The 20,779-nt window shown below is 42.2% G+C and overlaps 1 protein-coding gene across 1 annotated transcript in view; it reads left to right on the top strand.

The window, feature by feature from the left end:
• The first annotated feature begins 213 nt into the window (after positions 1 to 213).
• The window catches only part of ncalda (neurocalcin delta a), a 114,864-nt gene continuing 94,298 nt past the window's right edge, over positions 214 to 20,779 (top strand). Inside the window, exons 1-2 of the mRNA XM_079241224.1 lie at positions 214 to 293; positions 4,340 to 4,456. The gene's annotated coding sequence lies outside the window, so the exon portion shown is untranslated. The remainder of the gene's footprint in view (positions 294 to 4,339; positions 4,457 to 20,779) is intronic.

Genomic DNA, 20,779 nt, shown 5'->3' with positions numbered 1-20,779 from the left:
ACACTGCGCAGAAAAAACACATATTTAGACAAGGGACTATTGGGTAAAACTATTTGCTTAATTTATTTGAAAATATATGTATAATACACAAGTGTAGGCGTTTTCGTTGTTAGGCTCGTGAGTTGTGTTAAACCGGAAGGCGAGTCGGTTATTACTACAAGCAGAGCATCTTCGTTCTGAAACACGGGCTCTACCTCGGAGCACACTGACACTTGTGGACACATGTGGAGCGGATTGATACTGTGGAGATTACCTGACCGGCAGGTGAAGGAAGATAAAGTTCCTTTTTACCGGTGAGTTATCCGCCTGTTAGCTCATATGCTACATTTATAGCTGGTATTGGCATTTTTACTTCTTGTTGTTTCCGCTGTGAAGCTAGTTTGACAGAAACATGTGAAGTGTATGAATCGTCTTCACTTAGCTGAAAATGAAGAGTCCGGCATAAATCATTTCCAAATACACTTAAGTAAAAAAAAAATTTTAAAAAAAACCTCTGACAGCTCGTTCTTCACGTAGTTTCAGTCTGTTCAGCAGCCAACACCATGAGAGGCTTTGCTCTAATTATCCACAGACTGCAGCACTTTTAGCTTGCTAAGCTAATTGTAGTTTTCTCACAACAGTCTCAGACTAAATCCTGATGGTTTAGAGGTACTGGGAGTTTGTTTCCCAGTTATTACACCAGTCATGTCACATTTATCAACAGGTGCTACATTCTTCTTCTTATCGTTTGGAAACTAAAGCTACTTAACTTTTTAAAGCACATTTTTCATGCTTTGTGAAGAGTAAAACAGATTCAGGTTGCACTGAAAAAGACTTGGTCAAAGACACAGGATATATTTAAAAGATGTAGTTTTGTGTTATAACGCATTAACTGACACAGTTAAGACTGTAAAACTTTTCTTTAAATAACAGTATCCTCATCTTATTGACTTAAATCTGATCTGATATCTGAAGATCATTTCAATCATTCATAAACTGTGTGGTCTAACATGAACTGAGGTTTTTAACTGTTTATTCTGTAGCTTACATTGCTTAAAGCTGGATTTATTATTATCAGTTTGTATTATAACTGATAATAACTTTAACTTTTATAGCAGAAGCGTTGTTGAAGTTACAGGAATTCATATTTGTTTCTGATAAAGTTACATGGGTTTGTCCACCAGAGAGCACTGATAGGACAACGGCGTGGACGTTATCCACGTTGTCCAACCTGGTGTGGGACTTAGTGTTGGTAGAAAGGAGAATAAAAACCAGAGGAACTGTGTCCAGATTAGTGTGGGACTTAGTGTTGGTAGAAAGGAGAATAAAAACCAGAGGAACTGTGTCCAGATTAGTGTGGGACTTAGTGTTGGTAGAAAGGAGAATAAAAACCAGAGGAACCAAGTCCAGATTAGTGTGGGACTTAGTGTTGGTAGAAAGGAGAATAAAAACCAGTAGGAACCAAGTCCAGATTAGTGTGGGACTTAGTGTTGGTAGAAAGGAGAATAAAAACCAGTAGGAACCAAGTCCAGATTAGTGTGGGACTTAGTGTTGGTAGAAAGGAGAATAAAAACCAGTAGGAACCAAATCCAGATTAGTGTGGGACTTAGTGTTGGTAGAAAGGAGAATAAAAACCAGAGGAACCAAGTCCAGATTAGTGTGGGACTTAGTGTTGGTAGAAAGGAGAATAAAAACCAGTAGGAACCAAGTCCAGATTAGTGTGGGACTTAGTGTTGGTAGAAAGGAGAATAAAAACCAGTAGGAACCAAGTCCAGATTAGTGTGGGACTTAGTGTTGGTAGAAAGGAGAATAAAAACCAGAGGAACTGTGTCCAGATTAGTGTGGGACTTAGTGTTGGTAGAAAGGAGAATAAAAACCAGTAGGAACCAAGTCCAGATTAGTGTGGGACTTAGTGTTGGTAGAAAGGAGAATAAAAACCAGAGGAACTGTGTCCAGATTAGTGTGGGACTTAGTGTTGGTAGAAAGGAGAATAAAAACCAGTAGGAACCAAATCCAGATTAGTGTGGGACTTAGTGTTGGTAGAAAGGAGAATAAAAACCAGTAGGAACCAAGTCCAGATTAGTGTGGGACTTAGTGTTGGTAGAAAGGAGAATAAAAACCAGTAGGAACCAAGTCCAGATTAGTGTGGGACTTAGTGTTGGTAGAAAGGAGAATAAAAACCAGTAGGAACCAAATCCAGATTAGTGTGGGACTTAGTGTTGGTAGAAAGGAGAATAAAAACCAGTAGGAACCAAGTCCAGATTAGTGTGGGACTTAGTGTTGGTAGAAAGGAGAATAAAAACCAGTAGGAACCAAGTCCAGATTAGTGTGGGACTTAGTGTTGGTAGAAAGGAGAATAAAAACCAGTAGGAACCAAGTCCAGATTAGTGTGGGACTTAGTGTTGGTAGAAAGGAGAATAAAAACCAGAGGAACTGTGTCCAGATTAGTGTGGGACTTAGTGTTGGTAGAAAGGAGAATAAAAACCAGTAGGAACCAAGTCCAGATTAGTGTGGGACTTAGTGTTGGTAGAAAGGAGAATAAAAACCAGAGGAACTGTGTCCAGATTAGATAAACTGTCATGATCTGTGAGTTTTTAACCTGCTTTTGGTTGAGTTTTTCTCATATTTCTTTCTCTGGATTTGTAATTCCCTCGTGTTGGTCTGTCATTTTTGCATTTGAAGATTTCATGTTCTGATTTTATTTAAATTTTCCGTAGCGAGGTTCCCTCTTATGCAGTCCGTTGTGTTTATTTCTCCTCCTCTGTCACACTCAGTTCTGTGTTGCCAAACTTTAGACCTGGGTTACTCTAGTCTAGTCGGTCCTACAAGGCCTGATCCAGCAGATTTTCTATGTTTCCCTGATTCATTGGTGGAGCAGGGAAACATGGAAAACCTGCTGGATTGCAGTCATTGTGGGGAGAAATTGAACAGCCCTCCATCAGATCTTTGGTTTGAGCTCTGATTGGCTCAGATTTAGATCCATTATTGTTTCTCTCTGGATTTATTTAACTCCGTTGCTCTGACGTCTGTTTCCAGTTTTGTTTTTTTAGTTTTGGTTCTAGTTCTTGTAAATCCTGCCACAGCAACACCTCTAGTTTCATTTAGTCCTACTTCCTACTTCCATGGTTTCACAAGAGAAAAAACTTTAGATTCATAGATTATTATTGTCAAACGTATTTTCTCATGAAACAGATTTTTATTTTACTGATTTATATTCCTGGATCCAAACAGTGATCCGGATCACCACCTAAATGAAATCAGTTCTTCACATTTCCAACAACTCCTGAAAATGTAAAAAAAAATCAGATCACAGATCACACAAACAGATAAATGGTGGTAAAGACACAACCTCCGTGGTGTCTGGTCTGGTGGGATGTTTCATATTAAATGATTAAAGCGGTGTAATTAGAAAGAAGCTAAAGCTTTAGACTGCTTGTTGACTTTGTTTAACATTTTTGGTAAATTAAGTTCCTGTAGCAGTAAAATGAAAATAAATACATGGAAGGATTGTGATTCCCGTGAGTCCCATGAGATTCCTGCTCTAACAGCAGAATCGGGCATGGCAGGCTCGGGACTGATCACCCTGCAGCTCGCCACTGCTGTTGGGAGGGTAAAATGTAAAAAGTCGAAACCCCCCACAACCCAAAGAAGCACTAGTGAGGATGATGATGATGTGATGATTTACACCCCCTGCTTAATGACAACCATGCAGCGTGGTAATGACAGCTGTCCGTGCTTGTACAGAGGAAACTGGTGTGTTATCCTGTGTTTGTGAGTCTGACATGTTTTAGAAGAGATGCAGAGCATCTGGTTGGAGCATTAAGAAGGTGTTGTACTGTGCATGTCAGTAGCAGGAAAGCAGCAGCAGCGCTGCCTTTCTCTGTGTGCAAAGCAGCTTTCTTACTTCATGTCTTCGCTTTATGACATGCACAGAGACATCTGAGGCAGGTTGTGCATCTTCAGGCTGTGGTCTTCTTGTCAGCTGCGATACGAGCAGGACAGCCGTCACAGAAAGACGTTTTACTGGGACTGCCTTTTCTTTTCAGTGAAGTCAGTTTAGCTGCAGATAAATTATACGTACATGTTTCTTCCTCTGGTGTTCCTGTTTGCATTTTCAGTTCATACTGTTTGCTGGGATATTACTGGCTTCCAGTTCTGAAAGGTTTGTATGTGAATAAGTGCACATGAACATTTATTTACAATCATTTTTAGGCTTTTTTTTATGTCATATTTGTTTCTTTTAGCACATTTATGAAAAACAGTGAGTTTAGAGGCACAGAGTTATCCTACCTGGTAGATGCACATGAAGTCCAGGAGTGAAGCCGAGTTCTAAAATCTGCACCTGAACATCTTTCCTCAGGTGTAGAAGTTTTAAAAGCAACTCATCAGTGGAGACTGAGACAACATAAAGTCAGTCATCAGGAGTAACTCAGCAGTCTGAAACACTCAGGCTGGAGGTGTCCGCACATCCCATCCGGTGAGTACCAGAGCTACAGCAGTGACGTTTTCAGGAGCTGATGCGTGTAATAAAAACATGCTGGTGATTAAACATCAATCTTATCTTTAGTTGTCAGAGCAGCTGAATACAGTGTTAAACGTTTACCCAAGGACTGATTATTCTGCTGTAAATGTGTCTGCATCGAAGCAGAAGTGGTGTCATTTATCACGCGTGTGATAGCGGTTTGTATAAAAGCTTTGCAGCATGGTGGTTTGGCGGTGTAGTCTGAGAGGATGGGCTGGAAACCGTTTCCTGCCGTAGACCTGCAGGCTGAGTCTGTCTGACACTCTGCTTGTAGCTTATTGTTTGTTTGAAAGAAATAAAGTAGTGTCAAACAGAGTCAGATGCATTTGTTCGACCTGAGAAGATGTCTTCTTGCACATTCTGTGTGTTAACATGGGAGTTTTAATTCCTTTTTAATTCTGAATAAAAGTTCATTCTGAGTTAAACTGATGAAAAATGACCATGTAAACACTTAATTCTTAATGCAAATTTCTATTCGGAATTAAACTTAATTCCGATGTAAGTTTCTGGTTTATTCACATTTTAATTCCGAACTATGTAATTCCTCTGTCATGTAAACCTTCATTCCTCTCTAAGTTAATTCCGGTCGTTCTGAGCATGCTCGTTACCTTGTCCTGTCCCGATGACACGCGTTGTTTTGCATCCCGTGTTCGGTGGTCTATCTTTCTTCTCCTTCTCAGTTGCTGCAGAAAGTGAAGTAGTATGCTGGTGTTGAGCTGCTACTTCACATTTATGATAAAAATAGTGGTGAAACTGGAACTTATTATGTAGTTTTTACAAATAACAACTGAAAAGACGAGAAGCAAGGAGCCAACTTTGTTTATTTCAGGTATACGTCTTACACCCTGCACCCTCTGTCCAATCAGAACCCTTCCCAACCCGCCGCTCTAAAGAGGAATTAAGTAAGGACATGTTTCATATAAATTCATCCATCCATCCATCTTCTGCCGCTTATCCGGGGTCGGGTCGCGGGGGCAGCAGCCTAAGCAGGGAAGCCCAGACTTCCCTCTCCCCAGCCACATTTGCCAACTCTGCGGGGGGGATCCCGAGGCGTTCCCAGGCCAGCCGAGAGATGTAATCCCTCCAGCGTGTCCTGGGTCTTCCCCGGGGTCTCCTCCCCGAGGGACGTGCCTGGAACACCTCACCAGGGAGGCGTCCAGGAGGCATCCTGACCAGATGCCCGAGCCACCTCAACTGGTTCCTCTCGATGCGAAGGAGCAGCGGCTCTACTCTGAGCCCCTCCCGGATGACTGAGCTCCTCACCCTATCTCTAAGGGAGAGCCCGGCCACCCTGCGGAGGAAACTCATTTCAGCCGCCTGTATACGAGATCTCGTTCTTTCAGTCACGACCCACAGCTCATGACCATAGGTGAGGGTAGGAACGTAGATCGACTGATAAATCGAGAGCTTCGCCTTCTGGCTCAGCTCCTTCTTCACCACGACAGACCGGCGCAGAGCCCGCATTACTGCAGACGCCGCACCGATCCGTCTGTCGATCTCGCGCTCCATCCTTCCCTCACTCGTGAACAAGACCCCGAGATATTTAAACTCCTCCACTTGAGGCAGGACCTGACTCCCGACCCGGAGAGGGCAATCCACCCTATTCCGGCTGAGGACCATGGTCTCAGATTTTGAGGTGCTGATTCTCATCCCAGCCGCTTCACACTCGGCCGCGAATCGCTCAAGCAAGAGCTGGAGATCACGACCAGATGAAGCCAACAGGACCACGTCATCCGCAAAAAGCAGGGACCCAATCCTGAGGCCACCAAGTCGGATCCCCTCAACCCCTCGGCTGCGCCTAGAAATTCTGTCCATATAAGTTATGAACAGAATCGGTGATAAAGGGCAGCCTTGGCGGAGTCCAACCCTCACCGGAAACGAATCCGACTTACTACCGGCAATGCGGACCAAGCTCTGACACCTGTCGTACAGGGACCGGACAGCTCGTACAAGGGGGTCCGGTACCCCATACTCCCGGAGTACCCCCCACAGGAGCCCCCGGGGGACACGGTCGAATGCCTTCTCCAGGTCCACAAAGCACATGTAGACTGGTTGGGCAAACTCCCATGCCCCCTCCAGGACCCCAGAGAGGGTATAGAGCTGGTCCACTGTTCCGCGACCAGGACGAAAACCACACTGCTCCTCCTCAATCCGGGATTCGACTATCTGGCGGACCCTCCTCTCCAGGACCCCTGAATAGACCTTACCAGGGAGGCTGAGGAGTGTGATTCCCCTGTAATTGGAACACACCCTCCGGTCCCCCTTCTTAAAAAGGGGGACCACCACCCCAGTCTGCCAGTCCAGCGGTACTGCCCCTGATGTCCACGCGATGCTGCAGAGGCGTGTCAGCCAGGACAGCCCCACAGCATCCAGAGCCTTAAGGAACTCCGGGCGGATCTCATCCACCCCCGGGGCCTTGCCGCCAAGGAGCTTTTTGACCACCTCAGCGACTTCAGCCCCAGAGATAGGAGAGTCCACCCCTGAGTCCACCAGCTCTGCTCCCTCATGGGAAGACATGTTGGTAGGATTGAGGAGGTCTTCGAAGTATTCCCTCCACCGACCCACAACGTCCCGAGTTGAGGTCAGCAGCACCCCATCTCCACTGTACACAGTATTGATGGAGCACTGCTTCCCCCCCCTGAGCCGCCGGATGGTGGACCAGAATCTCCTCGAAGCCGTCCGGAAGTCTTTCTCCATGGCCTCGCCGAACTCCTCCCATGCCCGAGTTTTTGCCTCGGCAACGGCCGAAGCCGCATGCCGCTTAGCCCGTCGGTACCCATCAGCTGCCTCCAGAGTCCCACAGGCCAAGAAGGCCCGATAGGACTCCTTCTTCAGCTTGACGGCATCCCTCACTGCTGGTGTCCACCAACGAGTCCTGGGATTACCGCCACGACAGGCACCAACGACCTTGCAGCCACAGCTCCGGCTGGCCGCCTCAGCAATAGAGGCACGGAACACAGCCCATTCGGACTCAATGTCCCCCGCCTCACCCGGGACATGTTCGAAGCTCTGCTGAAGGTGGGAGTTGAAGCTCGCTCTGACAGGGGACTCAGCCAGACGTTCCCAGCAGACCCTCACAACACGTTCGGGCCTGCCAGCTCTGACCGGCTTCCTCCCCCACCATCTGAGCCAACTCACCACCAGGTGGTGATCAGTTGACAGCTCCGCCCCCCTCTTCACCCGAGTGTCCAAGGCATGTGGCCGCAGGTCCGACGATACGACTACAAAGTCGATCATTGAACTGCGGCCCAGGGAATCCTGATGCCAGGTGTACATATGGACACTCTTATGCTGGAACATGGTGTTCGTTATAGACAATCCATGACGAGCACAGAAGTCCAATAACAAAACACCATTTGGGTTCAGAGGGGGGGGACCATGCCTCCCAATCACTCCCCTCCAGGTCTCACTGTCATTGCCCACGTGAGCATTGAAGTCCCCCAGCAGAACAATGGAGTCCCCAGAAGGAGCACCCTCCAGCACTCCCTCCAAGGACCCCAGAAAGGGTGGGTACTCTGAACTGCTGTTCGGCGCATAAGCACAGACAACAGTCAGGACCCGTCCCCCCACCCGGAGGCGGAGGGAAACTACCCTTTCATCCACCGGGGTAAACCCCAACGTGCAGGCACCAAGCTGGGGGCTGATGAGAATGCCCACACCTGCTCGGCGCCTCTCACCATGAGCAACTCCAGAGTGGAAGAAGGTCCAGCCCCTCTCGAGGGTACTGGTTCCAGAGCCCAAGCCATGCGTCGAGGTGAGTCCAACTATATCTAGTCGGAACCGCTCAACCTCGCGCACAAGCTCAGGCTCCTTCCCCACCAGAGAGGTGACGTTCCACGTCCCTAGAGCCAGCTTCTGCAGCCGGGGATCGGACCGCCAGGGTCCCCGCCCCTTGCTGCCGCCCAGCTCACATTGCACCCGACCCCTACGGCTCCTCCCGCAGATGGTGAGCCCACGGGAGGTGGGGCCCATGTAACCCTTTCGGGCTGAGCCCGACCGGGCCCCATGGGCGAAGGCCCGGCCACCAGACGCTCGCTCTCGTACCCCGCCTCCAGGCCTGGCTCCAGAGGGGGGTCCCGGTAACCCGCGTCCGGGCAAGGGAACATTCATGCCCAGGTTGGTCGTCATCATAGAGGTCTATGAGCCGTGCTTGGTCTGGTCCCTCCCCTAGACACCTGTTTGCCATGGGTGACCCTACCAGGGGCATAAAGCCCCCGACAACATAGCTGCTAGGATCTTCGGGACGCACAAACCCCTCCACCACGATAAAGTGACGGCTCAGGGAGAGCTGCGTCAGGATGAAGCTTCTTGTGTGTCCTTCAGACACACAAGAAGCTTCATCCTGACGCAGCATCCAGCGTCAGGATGCCATCAGAGCAGGAGGGGATCACCTCTGCTGCAGGACCAGACTGAAGTTTCCACTAACTCATTTTGTCCTGGTTTAATTAATATTTATTAATAAATAGTGTGGGCGAAAACATGTAAAAAAAAAAGTTAGAAGTACTGTAACATGTTGTAGAGTCTTAGAGAACAGATGGTACTTTAACTTTAGGTCTGTTTAGTTTTTGCCAGAGATATTTTATACTTCTTTTTTTACTGTTGCAAATGAAAAAACAATTACTTGCATTTTTTTCAAATTTTAATTGAGCTTCAGCTTTACAATATTAATTCCTGTGTCTATTAAATGAATCAGTCATTCACTAAAATACATTTCTATTAAAAATGCAAGCAGCTTTTACAGGCAAATATTGTCATGCAATTTAAAATGCAATTAATCGAGTCCCACTTCCTATATACGTGTGTGTGTGTGTGTGTGTGTGTGTGTGTTCCAGAGGCTTTACCCAGCTGTACATCATATAAACAAGTCAGCAGGTGGAAGGATAATAACGATGCTGTTACTTAATATGTAGCCAAATATTGTCTGTGATATTGTTGTGGATATACTTTAGGAAAATATCCGGAAGTCATTTTTTGGCAGTATCTCCCACCTCTACTACAGAATTACACATTTTTAAACGGCACAAAGTATTTTACAAATAGTGTGTGTTCTGGCAGAAGTGTCGGTATTGAGCAGAGTGAGAGAAAGTGAGACATTTTCCTTGCAGTGATGTAACAGACGTGTAGGAATGTAGCCAGGCCTGACAGCATAACATCACTTCTGAGTTGCTTGTTTGATTTTCTTCGGCTCATTTTCCTTATCAAACATGGACACAGTGTGGGAAACAGTGTCTCCGTTTGTCCTTCAGTTTTCCCAGGATGGATTGCCAGGATTGTTTGCATTCCTCATTGAAACCAAGGACACAGCTCTATGGCAGCCCACTGAGGCCCCCTTGCTCCCATAAGAATTGGGAGTGTGTCAACTGATGGCCAGATTTTTGTTGTTGTTGTGGGTTTTTTTTTTAGCATGTCAAAGTTTATGGGCATGCTCATTTTTAAATATTTAGGTCACAGAGACTGGAAGATTTTGCAGAGTACAACATGACATACCAGAGCTGAGTTCAGGATATCACATGCTAGAAAACTGAAGACAAAAGTTTAAACTATACTTTCCCCAAAGAAGGTGAAGAATAAAAGCAATGTGCCTCATTTCTAAATGTCAAGTCAAGGCCTTCAATGAAAGATCCTTGAGGCACAAGCAGGTCCAATCAGTATTCAGAGTAGTATACAGAGCTTTTCTCTTCTGCCTCCACTCTGCTTTACACCAGTGTGGCTGAGATCAGACTAAATTAAGTTATAATAGACACGCTAAGAGGAGCTGTTCTGAAACTGATACATTATCTGTTTTTAAAACACTCATTCACAAAAACATCTTTGTAATTTAGTCATATTTACTAGATATTGAAAAGTTACATCTTCCACTTAAAACAAGGGACTAAAATACATTTCAAGTATCAATGTCGCCGCTTTCAGAACATGCTAAACATAGAATTACAACTAAACAGTGTAGCTGGAAACTTTTGACAATCAAAATGTTGTGAATTCATCAGCCCCAGTAAAACCTGCATGGCAGTATGAAATGAACTGGGGTGCTGTGTAATAGTCTTACGTTTAATGGTGGACATTAGTTAACAGTTGAATATGTTTGTTTTTCTCACAAAGATGCAACTTACACAATGTTAAAATGCTCATTTGCTTTAAAACTCGCGTTAATAAAATGCTCTCCTGAACGTGCCCTAACTGCTTGTTTCTGTGAGGATGTTATTGTCATGAGGCACTGAGGTGTAGTGTAATATTGTTTTACTATTGTGTGTGTGTGTGTGTGTGTGTGTGTGTGTGTGTGTGTGTGTGTGTGTGAGGGGGAAGAGCCAGCACACCACTGCACTCAGACCGAGCAGCAACCTCAGGCAGTTAAAGTGAAGTCTATGCAGAAATGCCAAAAATCGCAGTTCCCCCTTCATCCACTAGGGGCTGCAAAACAGAGCGAATCTCCATAGACTCCCATGTTAAAAAGACCAACTTTACAGCAGAAATAAACATGTTACCAGCCGTGTATAAAAATCCATTTTCGGTTTATAGGTCAGGTTTACCTTCCTGACAACTGTGGGGGGAGAGAATTTTTTTTATATAACATTTATATAACATTTATATAAAAATAATATATAAAATATAAATATCCTGCTGCAAGAAGGCAGAATATAGCACAATCGTGATTTTAAGCCGGCTAACAGCATGATTTAGTTTTAGCCTGCTTACCTCCATTAGCTGGTTAGCTCCTGTTAGCTCCTGTTAGTTCTAGGTTAGCTTGGTTAGTGCTTAGCTACAGGCATGCCGGAGTTTTATGGACATCAATCACCCACCACCTACGCTTACATCCCGCCTCTCAGCTCCACCTCTTTACCAGTTTTTGTATTTTCCGGGAGAGACATGCGCATCATGCTGCCAAGATGGTGACGGTGTGAACCAGGTGGGAAACTTTCGGGGGACGTCACTGAGGCTTCGTCCATCTTTTATATACAGTCTATTATTCAGAAACACACGAGCAGAGCGACAGAATCTCTTCGCAGCAAATATTTTTGTTTTGCTATTTGCAGCATAAATAGAGTTAAAATATTAACTATAAATTGGCCGATGTTGGTGAATAGGTGAGACGCCATAATCAGCCTCATTCATCAGCCTGCCAATAAATCTTTTGGGCTAAGATGGTATCTTGCACGTTTTAATACTTTCCATCCCAGGGTCAGCCCCCAGAAGTTTAGGCTTGCTAGCTGAGTTGTTCAAACCAATGGGTTTCATGTCATTTAAAGATATCGTTAAGCTTCCTTTCACCGATTATTTACGTCTGTTAGAGCAGGAACTCGCATCGTTGGCAGCAAACTCAAACTAGTGTTGGACTGGTCTCTTTGCAGTTCAGCACCTCTACGACACAGCATGTGGTTGAACTATGTCTTGCTGAACTATGCAATGCCTTCCCTGATAAAGGAAAAGCTGCTGTAAAACTACTCAACACTGCATCTCAAGGGACACAGTCCCGCAGGGTTTTGATGATTTCCTGCTTTAATACAACTGATTCAGATGAAATGCATCCAACAGCTTGTTGTCAAGTTCAGCACAATGACCCATCTATTTGGGTCAGATGTTGAAGCAGAGAACTTCTTTTTACCATTAATGGCGCCTTTCCTGATGTGCAAGTTGGACGTTCTGCAGGCATTATGTCACCTCCATCAGGTACAGCCTGGTATATCCCTCTTCTCATTACTCAGGAAGATTTAACCTTCTAAGGCCCTAGTTTTAAGTTTTTTATTACTATTGTTAAATATAATGCAGATACAAATATAATTTTGATTAAAGCTGCAAGCGGCATCCATCGGGTCCGAGCTTCAAGCCAACCTCTCTACCCCAACTTGGCACAAAGCTTCCTGCAGGGTTTGAAGTCAATGGCATGAATTCCAAACTAGTTTGTTCAAAAACAATGCACATACAGTGCTAAATGGGCACAAACGCCAAAATGGCGGACACCCCGTTGCCATGGTAGCAGGTGTTTGAGTTCTTTAGTTGTCTTAGGGTGTTACACATGTGTGCCGAATTGCGTTGCTCTACGTGAAAGTAGACATTCGGGACCCTCGGGACCCCCCCAAAAAAAAGCCCCCACCCCCCACCATACATGTTTCAATGTGTTAAGGACCCCACCTTGTCACAGAGCTTCCTGCTGAAAATGGAGTCAATCATTCAAATACAATGCACTTAAAGTTATAAACTGGGCATAAACGCCAAGTTGGCGGACACCCCGTTGCCATGGCAACACGTGTTTCATTGACTTTTTCAGCTGTTACACATGTGTACCGAATTTTGTTGTCCTATGTCAAAGTAGAAGTACGGGACCCTCGGGATCCCCCCAAAAAACCTGTTTCAATGTGTTAAGGACCTACCAAATATGAATGCTTTCAATTTTGGTGCAGATCGGATGTATTTCTGCAAAGACATGAGTAAACCGTGTTTCATGGTGAGAAGGCTTTTTTCCATGGGTCGCCACGGTAACACGCTTTTCCCTATTGGAAAGATTTGGATAAGTTTTGGTCCCCAGTTTGTCACGAACCTTCCTGCTTCATTTGGAGCCAATCGCATAAATCCCCTCAGACTAGTTTGTTCAAATACAATGCACCTAAATAAAACAAAATGGGCAAAAAAATGGCCGCAAATGCCAAGATGGCAGTCACCAAGTTGCCATGGCAAAAGGTGTTTCATTGACTTTTTTACTCGTGTTAGACATGTGTACTAAATTTCGTTGTCCTACGTCAAACTAAATTTTTTTATCCCATTCTATGGGCTATTTTCTAGGAGGCGCTGTTGAGAGCCATTTTTGCATTGAACTGCATGCGGACCCGAGAATCTCACTATTTTCGCCGGGCTTGAGGTGTGTGCCAAGTTTTGCAACTTTTCATGGGGGCTAAGGGGGTCAAAATTGAGTGATTTGTGCTTATAAAAATAATAAACATTTCAACAACAATAGGCTCCAGCTATACTTCGTATATTTCGGACCCTAAATATAAATCTCTTCTGAAACCACCATATTTTAGTGCAAATGTCCACATTTGTATACCACTATGAGGACTTCAGGTCTCAGGAGGCTGAATTTTGTTTTATCTGACAGTTTTCTTTGCCTCAGATCATTTGCAGTAAGCTTTGGCTCAGAAATAATGGATTTGTTCCTTGATCTACACATGGCTGCTTTGATGCATCACATACCTTTAACTTACATGTGTGCATGATACAGCAGTCTGTGTTCATACATTTCTGAAAGTGTTCCTGAGCCATGTAGGGGCAGTTTTTAACGCAGTGCAACCTGGAGACTCACACATCTCGGGCATGCAACACCAGGCCTTAGCACTGTTCCATGGGTATAGAGATATTTTCAGTCAGGGCTGAGCGATATGGCCTCAAATCAATGTCACAGTATATTGATCAGTTCATCTCGATAAAGTAATGTAAGACTGATGTACTTGTCCACAATGTGACTATTCTGTACATGCTGGGAATCAAAATTTCTGGAAAATATTTCAATTGAATTAATTACGTCCGGACCCAATGAGCACTGACTGGGCACCCACCTTGGTATTTTCTTTTTCTTAAAATATTGAAAATATCAGTATGAGCAATAATTATATCAGTTATTGTTGTAAATCTTGGTCACCCACACCTATGTCCAGTGTTGTGAAGTCTTGATAAATGCTGACAGAAATGTTCTTCTGCTCCAAGTCTTGGAGCATTGCATCTGAGAGACTCTGCCTCTCCAAAGTGCTCTTTTTTAATTCAGAGTTAAGCAATTAGTCAAAACACGTTCATCCTGCTGGGTTTTTTTTTTGGGGGGGGGGGGGGGGGGGGGGGGTTGGCACTACTTATTTTTACTATTTTTAGATTTATCATCATTAAATTCAAGATGAGCAAACATTTTAAAATAGTGAAATGTGGCGCTTTTAGCACATATTTCACACTCACCATATTTTCCAAATATAAATGTGTTATTTCTGATCATTGCTGAAATTTCTTTCCTTCTTTACATCTGAATAAGCCAAAACATTTAACTGCCTGAAACTTAGCTTTTATAGAGACGCTCACATTTAATCAATGCTAAAAGGTAAATCAAGTGCATAAATATTAGCAGTATGTACCTGCTACTTGCCCTCCTAATGTATTATGCTGTAATGTAATAGAAAAGCAGGAGTTTGACCACAAGTTTAATCAAAGTGAATTTCAGTATTGCAGAGTTTTCCAGTGTGGAACTAAGGGTTTAATTTCAGCTACAAGATTTCACACACTGCAGCGAGATTTGTGTAATTACAGAACTTATTTTGATGGTTGAATTAAGCTGACATTTAAACACAAAATCTTTCTGTCATTTACATTTACGAATTAGAGAAACAAGGAGCTGCTGTAATGATTGTGTAAGATTTGTGTCTGGATAAGCCTGCAGTTTTCAGATGACTGATCGCTGACACCTGCTCTTGTGATTAGTCCAATGCCAGTCTTTGACCTGTGAGTCATCACGGCTGTGCATTTCCCATCTGTGAGATGTGCTAGATCATAAAAATGAAAGACATTAAATGTGATGACAGATATAAGTAAACTGCCTGCTTGTCTTTTCCACTTCTTGATTTTTCATACACAATTTCTTTCACAACAACTCCCGTCTCTAAAATTTTAAACATTGATGTGAAGACTATCTTTGATACATTTGTCAGTTTTGCAACCACTTTTGTTGAAAAGCAGGGAGAAGTCTAACACATTTACTGAGTACCTGTGCCATGTTGCCTGCAGCTGTAACTAATAATTGTTTGGATTGTGGAGCTTCCAGATAATTCAACTGTGTCTCTTTAGATTTTACAATCTTGAAATTTTATTATATTTACTTTGCGAATTCATCCCTCTGTTGCAACATCAGGAGAACAGCATTGCCATGTAGCTCAGAGCTGTGTCAGCTTAACTCTATGTGTGTAATTCTTTGTTTTTGTATGTGTGTCTGCCATTACTTACTGTATTAAACAGTAAAGCTCTTTCCTCCATTGCTGAAACAGAGTCTTGTCAGGTTCTATGTTTGCATTTGCAATAGACAATGTAAGAAAATTAAAGGTGGCTATTTATATATATCTCAGAATTACATTTGATAAAAGTTCCTGAACTTTTTGAGCCACAACACCCCAAATAGCATGTTGGTGTTTGCGCTATAGAGTGTTTTTTGTTCACCTAAGGATAAAAACACTAAATGTGAGGCTAAATATGGTATAATCACCAAAACAAGACGGATACAGTGGATTTTGGTAGATTTGGTTCGTCTTTGCAACAAAGTAAAAAAGAATATTAGCGTCTCTTGCAGAAATAATGCTACATTTTGACTCTTATATTTGACATGAATAATAACTTTTTCTGTTTTTGCTGATGCATAAATAAAATTAACATGTTTATTCCCTTTTTTTAACAAAAATTGTCACTGGAGGCAGGAGCAATTTGAAGTTTGCAGCACAAAACTTGTTGGACTGAAGATGTCTCTTACAGTCACGCTGTTTAAAGATACTTTTCTCCGACAAAGCTAAGTGATAAATCGAGTTTTCACAGTCCGTACAACTAAAGACAAGTACTGCAGAGGGAGACAGATGCAGGGCTTTGATAAAAAAAAAAAAAGGACATTAAATAGTTTTTTATTGTAAAATGATCAATTCTCAAGACAGTGGAATTGGACTATTCTAGCTCATGTTCTGCAGTAATTTTTTCTGATTAGTAGAAAAGTGTTAAACACCAAGTCATGTATAAAATTCATACCATCAAATACAACAAAACTGGTCAAATTTTGAAAGATACATTTACTTACTTGACACTGCATGGCTACGAATGATCCAGTGGGGTTTAAAAGTTAAAAAAAAAAGACTGAAAAAGATACAAAATATGAGAAAACATATAGATAAATTATAAATATTTTCCTAAGAAACCGTACAGGGAAATACAGTTTCTCCAGAAAGGCAAAACAAGGCTCAAACCCTTGCTGACATGCATGCGGTTTTAATCCGAGGTGCTAAAACTTCACATACCTCTACGCTCTGCATCACACACACTCCTCACCCGCTTAGTGACACCTCTGTGTTGAGGCCAGGAAGCTTTTCAGAAGCACCAGTAGCTACAAAATTGTTAGTTGAGAGGAGCTTTGCTGACAGGCTTTGGCTTTGAATACTGGCCAGTCAGAAGACCAGTGGATATGCCAAGAGTTAGCACGGGGCTTTTCACGCTGACTGAAAACACCATGGTGGCTGTCTGGCAGACAAGAGCGTAGAGCTGTGTGTACTGTTAATCCTTTAATGCCTATTGTCTATATTAATTTATAATTCTATAAATACCACATAAATAATGCAACAAAAAGGGAAAAAAACAGAAAAATATTTTACTGGGAATCCAATAAAATGATAGAATAAATAAACAAAAATTAAAATAGATCAATAAATAAGAGTAAATAATGTTTTAAAAAAAACATATTAACAAATTAAAAAAAACACATAAAATGGCCAGAATTGGTTTTTCAAAGAAAAAAAAAAAAAAAAAAAGGCATTGAGGACTTAAGACAAATTTCTTTCCATAAAGTTTGCAAATTTTATTTTTCAAAGCGCAGCCTTTTTTTCTTTTAAAGAGACATAAGAATACATCACCCTTCAGAAGCTTTGATAATAAAACTAAACATTCCCTCTGGAAGACAATAAGATCTAAGATTCTACCAGAATTTACTGATTAATACATAAAACTATCAAATATCTTCAATTTAGTTGTAAGAGTAATTAAATCGTTTTACAGTCACATCATTATAAGCCTTCTTTCTTGCTTTCAATCAGAGCTGACAGCAAAAAGGAGACCCCCAAGTTCACTTAAAATATACATATAACAAGTTTATAAAACAACAACAAAAAAGAAACAGTTGCAAATGTATAATTGAACAGTTTAAATAAAAATGGGAGTACACTTGATTTTGATGTTATAGTCATTATTGTATGACAAATAATGCTAGTGTAACTTTCAACACACTGCCAGCGCATTCCTGCACCTGATTTTATCAAGAGCTCGACAGCATGCGCCGAAATACAGTAACACAGTTCACTGTTCATGAACCTGCAGGGCCATATTTAGAAGACAATAATGTGTCTGAAGGGGAACTGTTTGAGCTATTCTTCAACAAAGAGTTCATCTCTCTGTTCGTCCGCGAGACTAATCGGTATGCGGACCAAGTAAAAGATGCAAAGGGGGACAGAGAAGGATGAAGTGTTGCTCACTTTGTATTTCATGGTAGAATGCACCCCTGATCTTCACCAATAAAAAGTTCCAAAGAAAAACTATAAGTAATTTTTTTGTGTGTGTCTTTTTTTTTTCAAGATATATATGCAAAAGACAATGAAAAAGACACTATCAAAATATTTTTTAATTCTTTATTACAACAATAAACAAGAAAGATATGTGTTTTTGGCATGATTTTTTTTTCTGTTTGTGAAAAATAAGGCAGTTTTATGAGAAAAAACGTAATTTTTTTTATGCAGTGTGATGAAGGTTAATCAATTCTCTCGTGAGCTACAGCTTCTGCCGAACTGGCATGTACAAAGTAAATGGTCTTTTGCACCACAAATTGCTCTAGAATCTGATGGTTACTAACCTAAGACGTCAAGCACAACTTTGCTTTAGTTTTAAGCTGTTTCGTTGTGGAAGATTGCTTGTTTTGCTCTAATTAAACTACTTAACTTGTTTACTTTAAATGTGTCTTTTCTGCTTCTGTTTTCTGGTACTTTCAAATACAACTTCATTAGGCCATATTCATACACCACTCTACAAATTAAGAAGTAAAAAGTATTACCAGACCGGATTTCTGAGTTTACTACAAAGTTTAAAATTCATACCAGTATGATGAAACCCAACAACTAACAATGCAAATATATTGGTTTGCCACCGTTACCGTGTACGCAGTGATCAAACTCCAGTAATATTGTGGTGGTCAGGGGGCCCACCAGATCAAATTCCATTTGGGGCTTCATATAGGCTTAGTCCGGCCCTGCTTTTAACTATCTAAACTTTTAATTTGCCATACTTTATACAGGCTAATGTACTTGATACAGATAATGTTCCAGTTGCCTACCAGTGTGCAGCAAAGGAGAAGAAAAATGGGAGATTCTTGGAGCAACAGTTTTATGAGTGTAATGGTAATGAGTGGGCTACAAACCATAACAGCCGTTAAAGAGAATAAGAGGGGGCTCAGACGTGGGAGGTAACCACAGCAAATATGGAAGGAAGGCAACATGTTGCAGCTGCATCCCTGTTTTATTGAGCAGATGAGCGAATGAGCAAGCAAGCTTGTCTCCTCCAGACACCCACACTGCCTGGGACAGTGTCCAGGGAGATTAGAAGTACATTGTTACATCCCTCTCTGTTTGCTTCTTTGTGCATTATGTTGTTTTTAACACTATTTCAGTTTACATCCAGCCCTCAGATCTCTGCATTAGCTTTGGAAAAGTCCTCCCCAAATAACAAGACTGCAGGTTATTATTGCGTAGCCACAAAAAGGCTAGCCACTGTTGAGCATGACATTTATTAGGGAAGGGTTGGTAGATGACTAAACTGATCATCGCAGAGCTCAGTAACCCAAACCTTAATAGGGATGGACATTTAAAGTTAAACTCCCATCAATCAAATCAAACTCACCCCAGCGGATGTTTGGTGTTGGCTAACATCACATTGCTAGCATTAGTCTTCACTATTCAGTTGCCATGGAAAGTCACGTTGTTTGGTTTCCAGCAGCATGGCGTTTTGTCACGACTTTGGTCCACCAAACAGTTCTGTCCAGCTGAGCACATAAAGACATTATGGTTACCTCCGCCAAGGAGGTTATGTTTTTACAGACTTTTATCTGTTTGTTTGTTTGTCTGTTTGTGTTCAAGATAACTCAAAGTTATGGACGGATTTCATGAAAGTTTCAGGAGTTGTTGGAAAATTGAAAAGGAAGAACTGATTAAAGTTTTGTGGTGATCCGGATCACCGTTTTGTATCCAGGAATTTTTTTAAAGGATTCTTTAACATTGTGCATGGCGGAGGTTTGCGCTCTCCGACTGCTTTTCTAGTTGCATATGACTGTTGTAGCCCTGTCCATGAATCTGCATTGAGACAGCTAGTCACTGAGTGTCCTACTAACCTGAAGTTTCTTCAGTCTTGTGCTGATATTTTTCTCTTGATGAGACTTCATTTTCACAATTTAACTAGTTAAATTGCAAATAGGAAATAAAAAGGAGTCATTAACATTAAGCCACACTGTGCAATTTTTTGATGCCTTCCAAATGGTTGATTTCCTGCTCTCTGAAGTGTTAGAATCAATGACCAGGCTGTGGTAAGTCACGTTCAATCGGTAATGATGGATTTCTTTATAAACGTAGTTTTTGTATCCTATGAAAAAGAATAACAATCCCACATCGCTAAAAATTTATCTGTAAGTTGTCCAGACCAACCACAATTGTGAACCCAACATCGAGCTGATCATTTAGTGCAATGTCATCGGCAGGCGCAGAGCCATGAGCAGATCTGGTACCGACACCAGCAAGAATTTGAAACTACACACCTGGTGGTGTGGATTTATTTTGGCCTCCCAGCCAAGATACAAGTTACACTTTCCACTTTTTGTTTTTGCTAAGTGTTTTCTATTAGATTCATTAGATGATTTTCTTCAATTTTTTTTTTTCGTATTGTATTTCGTATCACCCTGTATCGTATTTTATATTATATCATGAGTTTAGTATTTCGTTACACCTCAATGGCCAAACAATGAGCCAGATTCTTTTTCTTCGTCCTGCTTGTTTTCCTTGTTAGTCAGTTGTTGTTTGGGGGAATGTCGCCCAAGTTGTTGTTACTGCATGACGTTGTTTAGGCAGTTTGGTTGGTTTGCTAGCGTCAAAGCAAACCAAACCAAAGGAAGTGCAGTATTTTAATCGAATGGAGTCCTTTGGACTGTCTGGGTGTGAATGTCTTTGACTGCTTATTTGTGGATGAACCTTTTGTTGGATGTTTCCCTCTCAAGTGACTGCATATTTCATTGTAGACGCCTGATATGCTAGCTTATCTTACTTTTTTTTCACTTTGTTGGAGCAGCTCTAAACAGAACTTTTTGTCATTTTTTTGGATTTGTCTTTCCGTGTTTCTTATATTTGTAGTTCGTTAGCATTGGAACTCACAGCATCACATACTTTGTACCAGAGCACAGCAACAGTAAAGTGTTTTTATCTTTTCCTGGTGTTTGGCAAACAGACTCGTAAACTGACGCCACCTTGTGGTGTTAGT

This window comes from Telmatherina bonti (assembly GCF_933228915.1).
Source record: "Telmatherina bonti genome assembly, chromosome: 5".
Classification (NCBI taxonomy): Eukaryota; Metazoa; Chordata; class Actinopteri; order Atheriniformes; family Telmatherinidae; genus Telmatherina; species Telmatherina bonti.
This window is presented reverse-complemented; position numbering and strand designations above follow the sequence as displayed.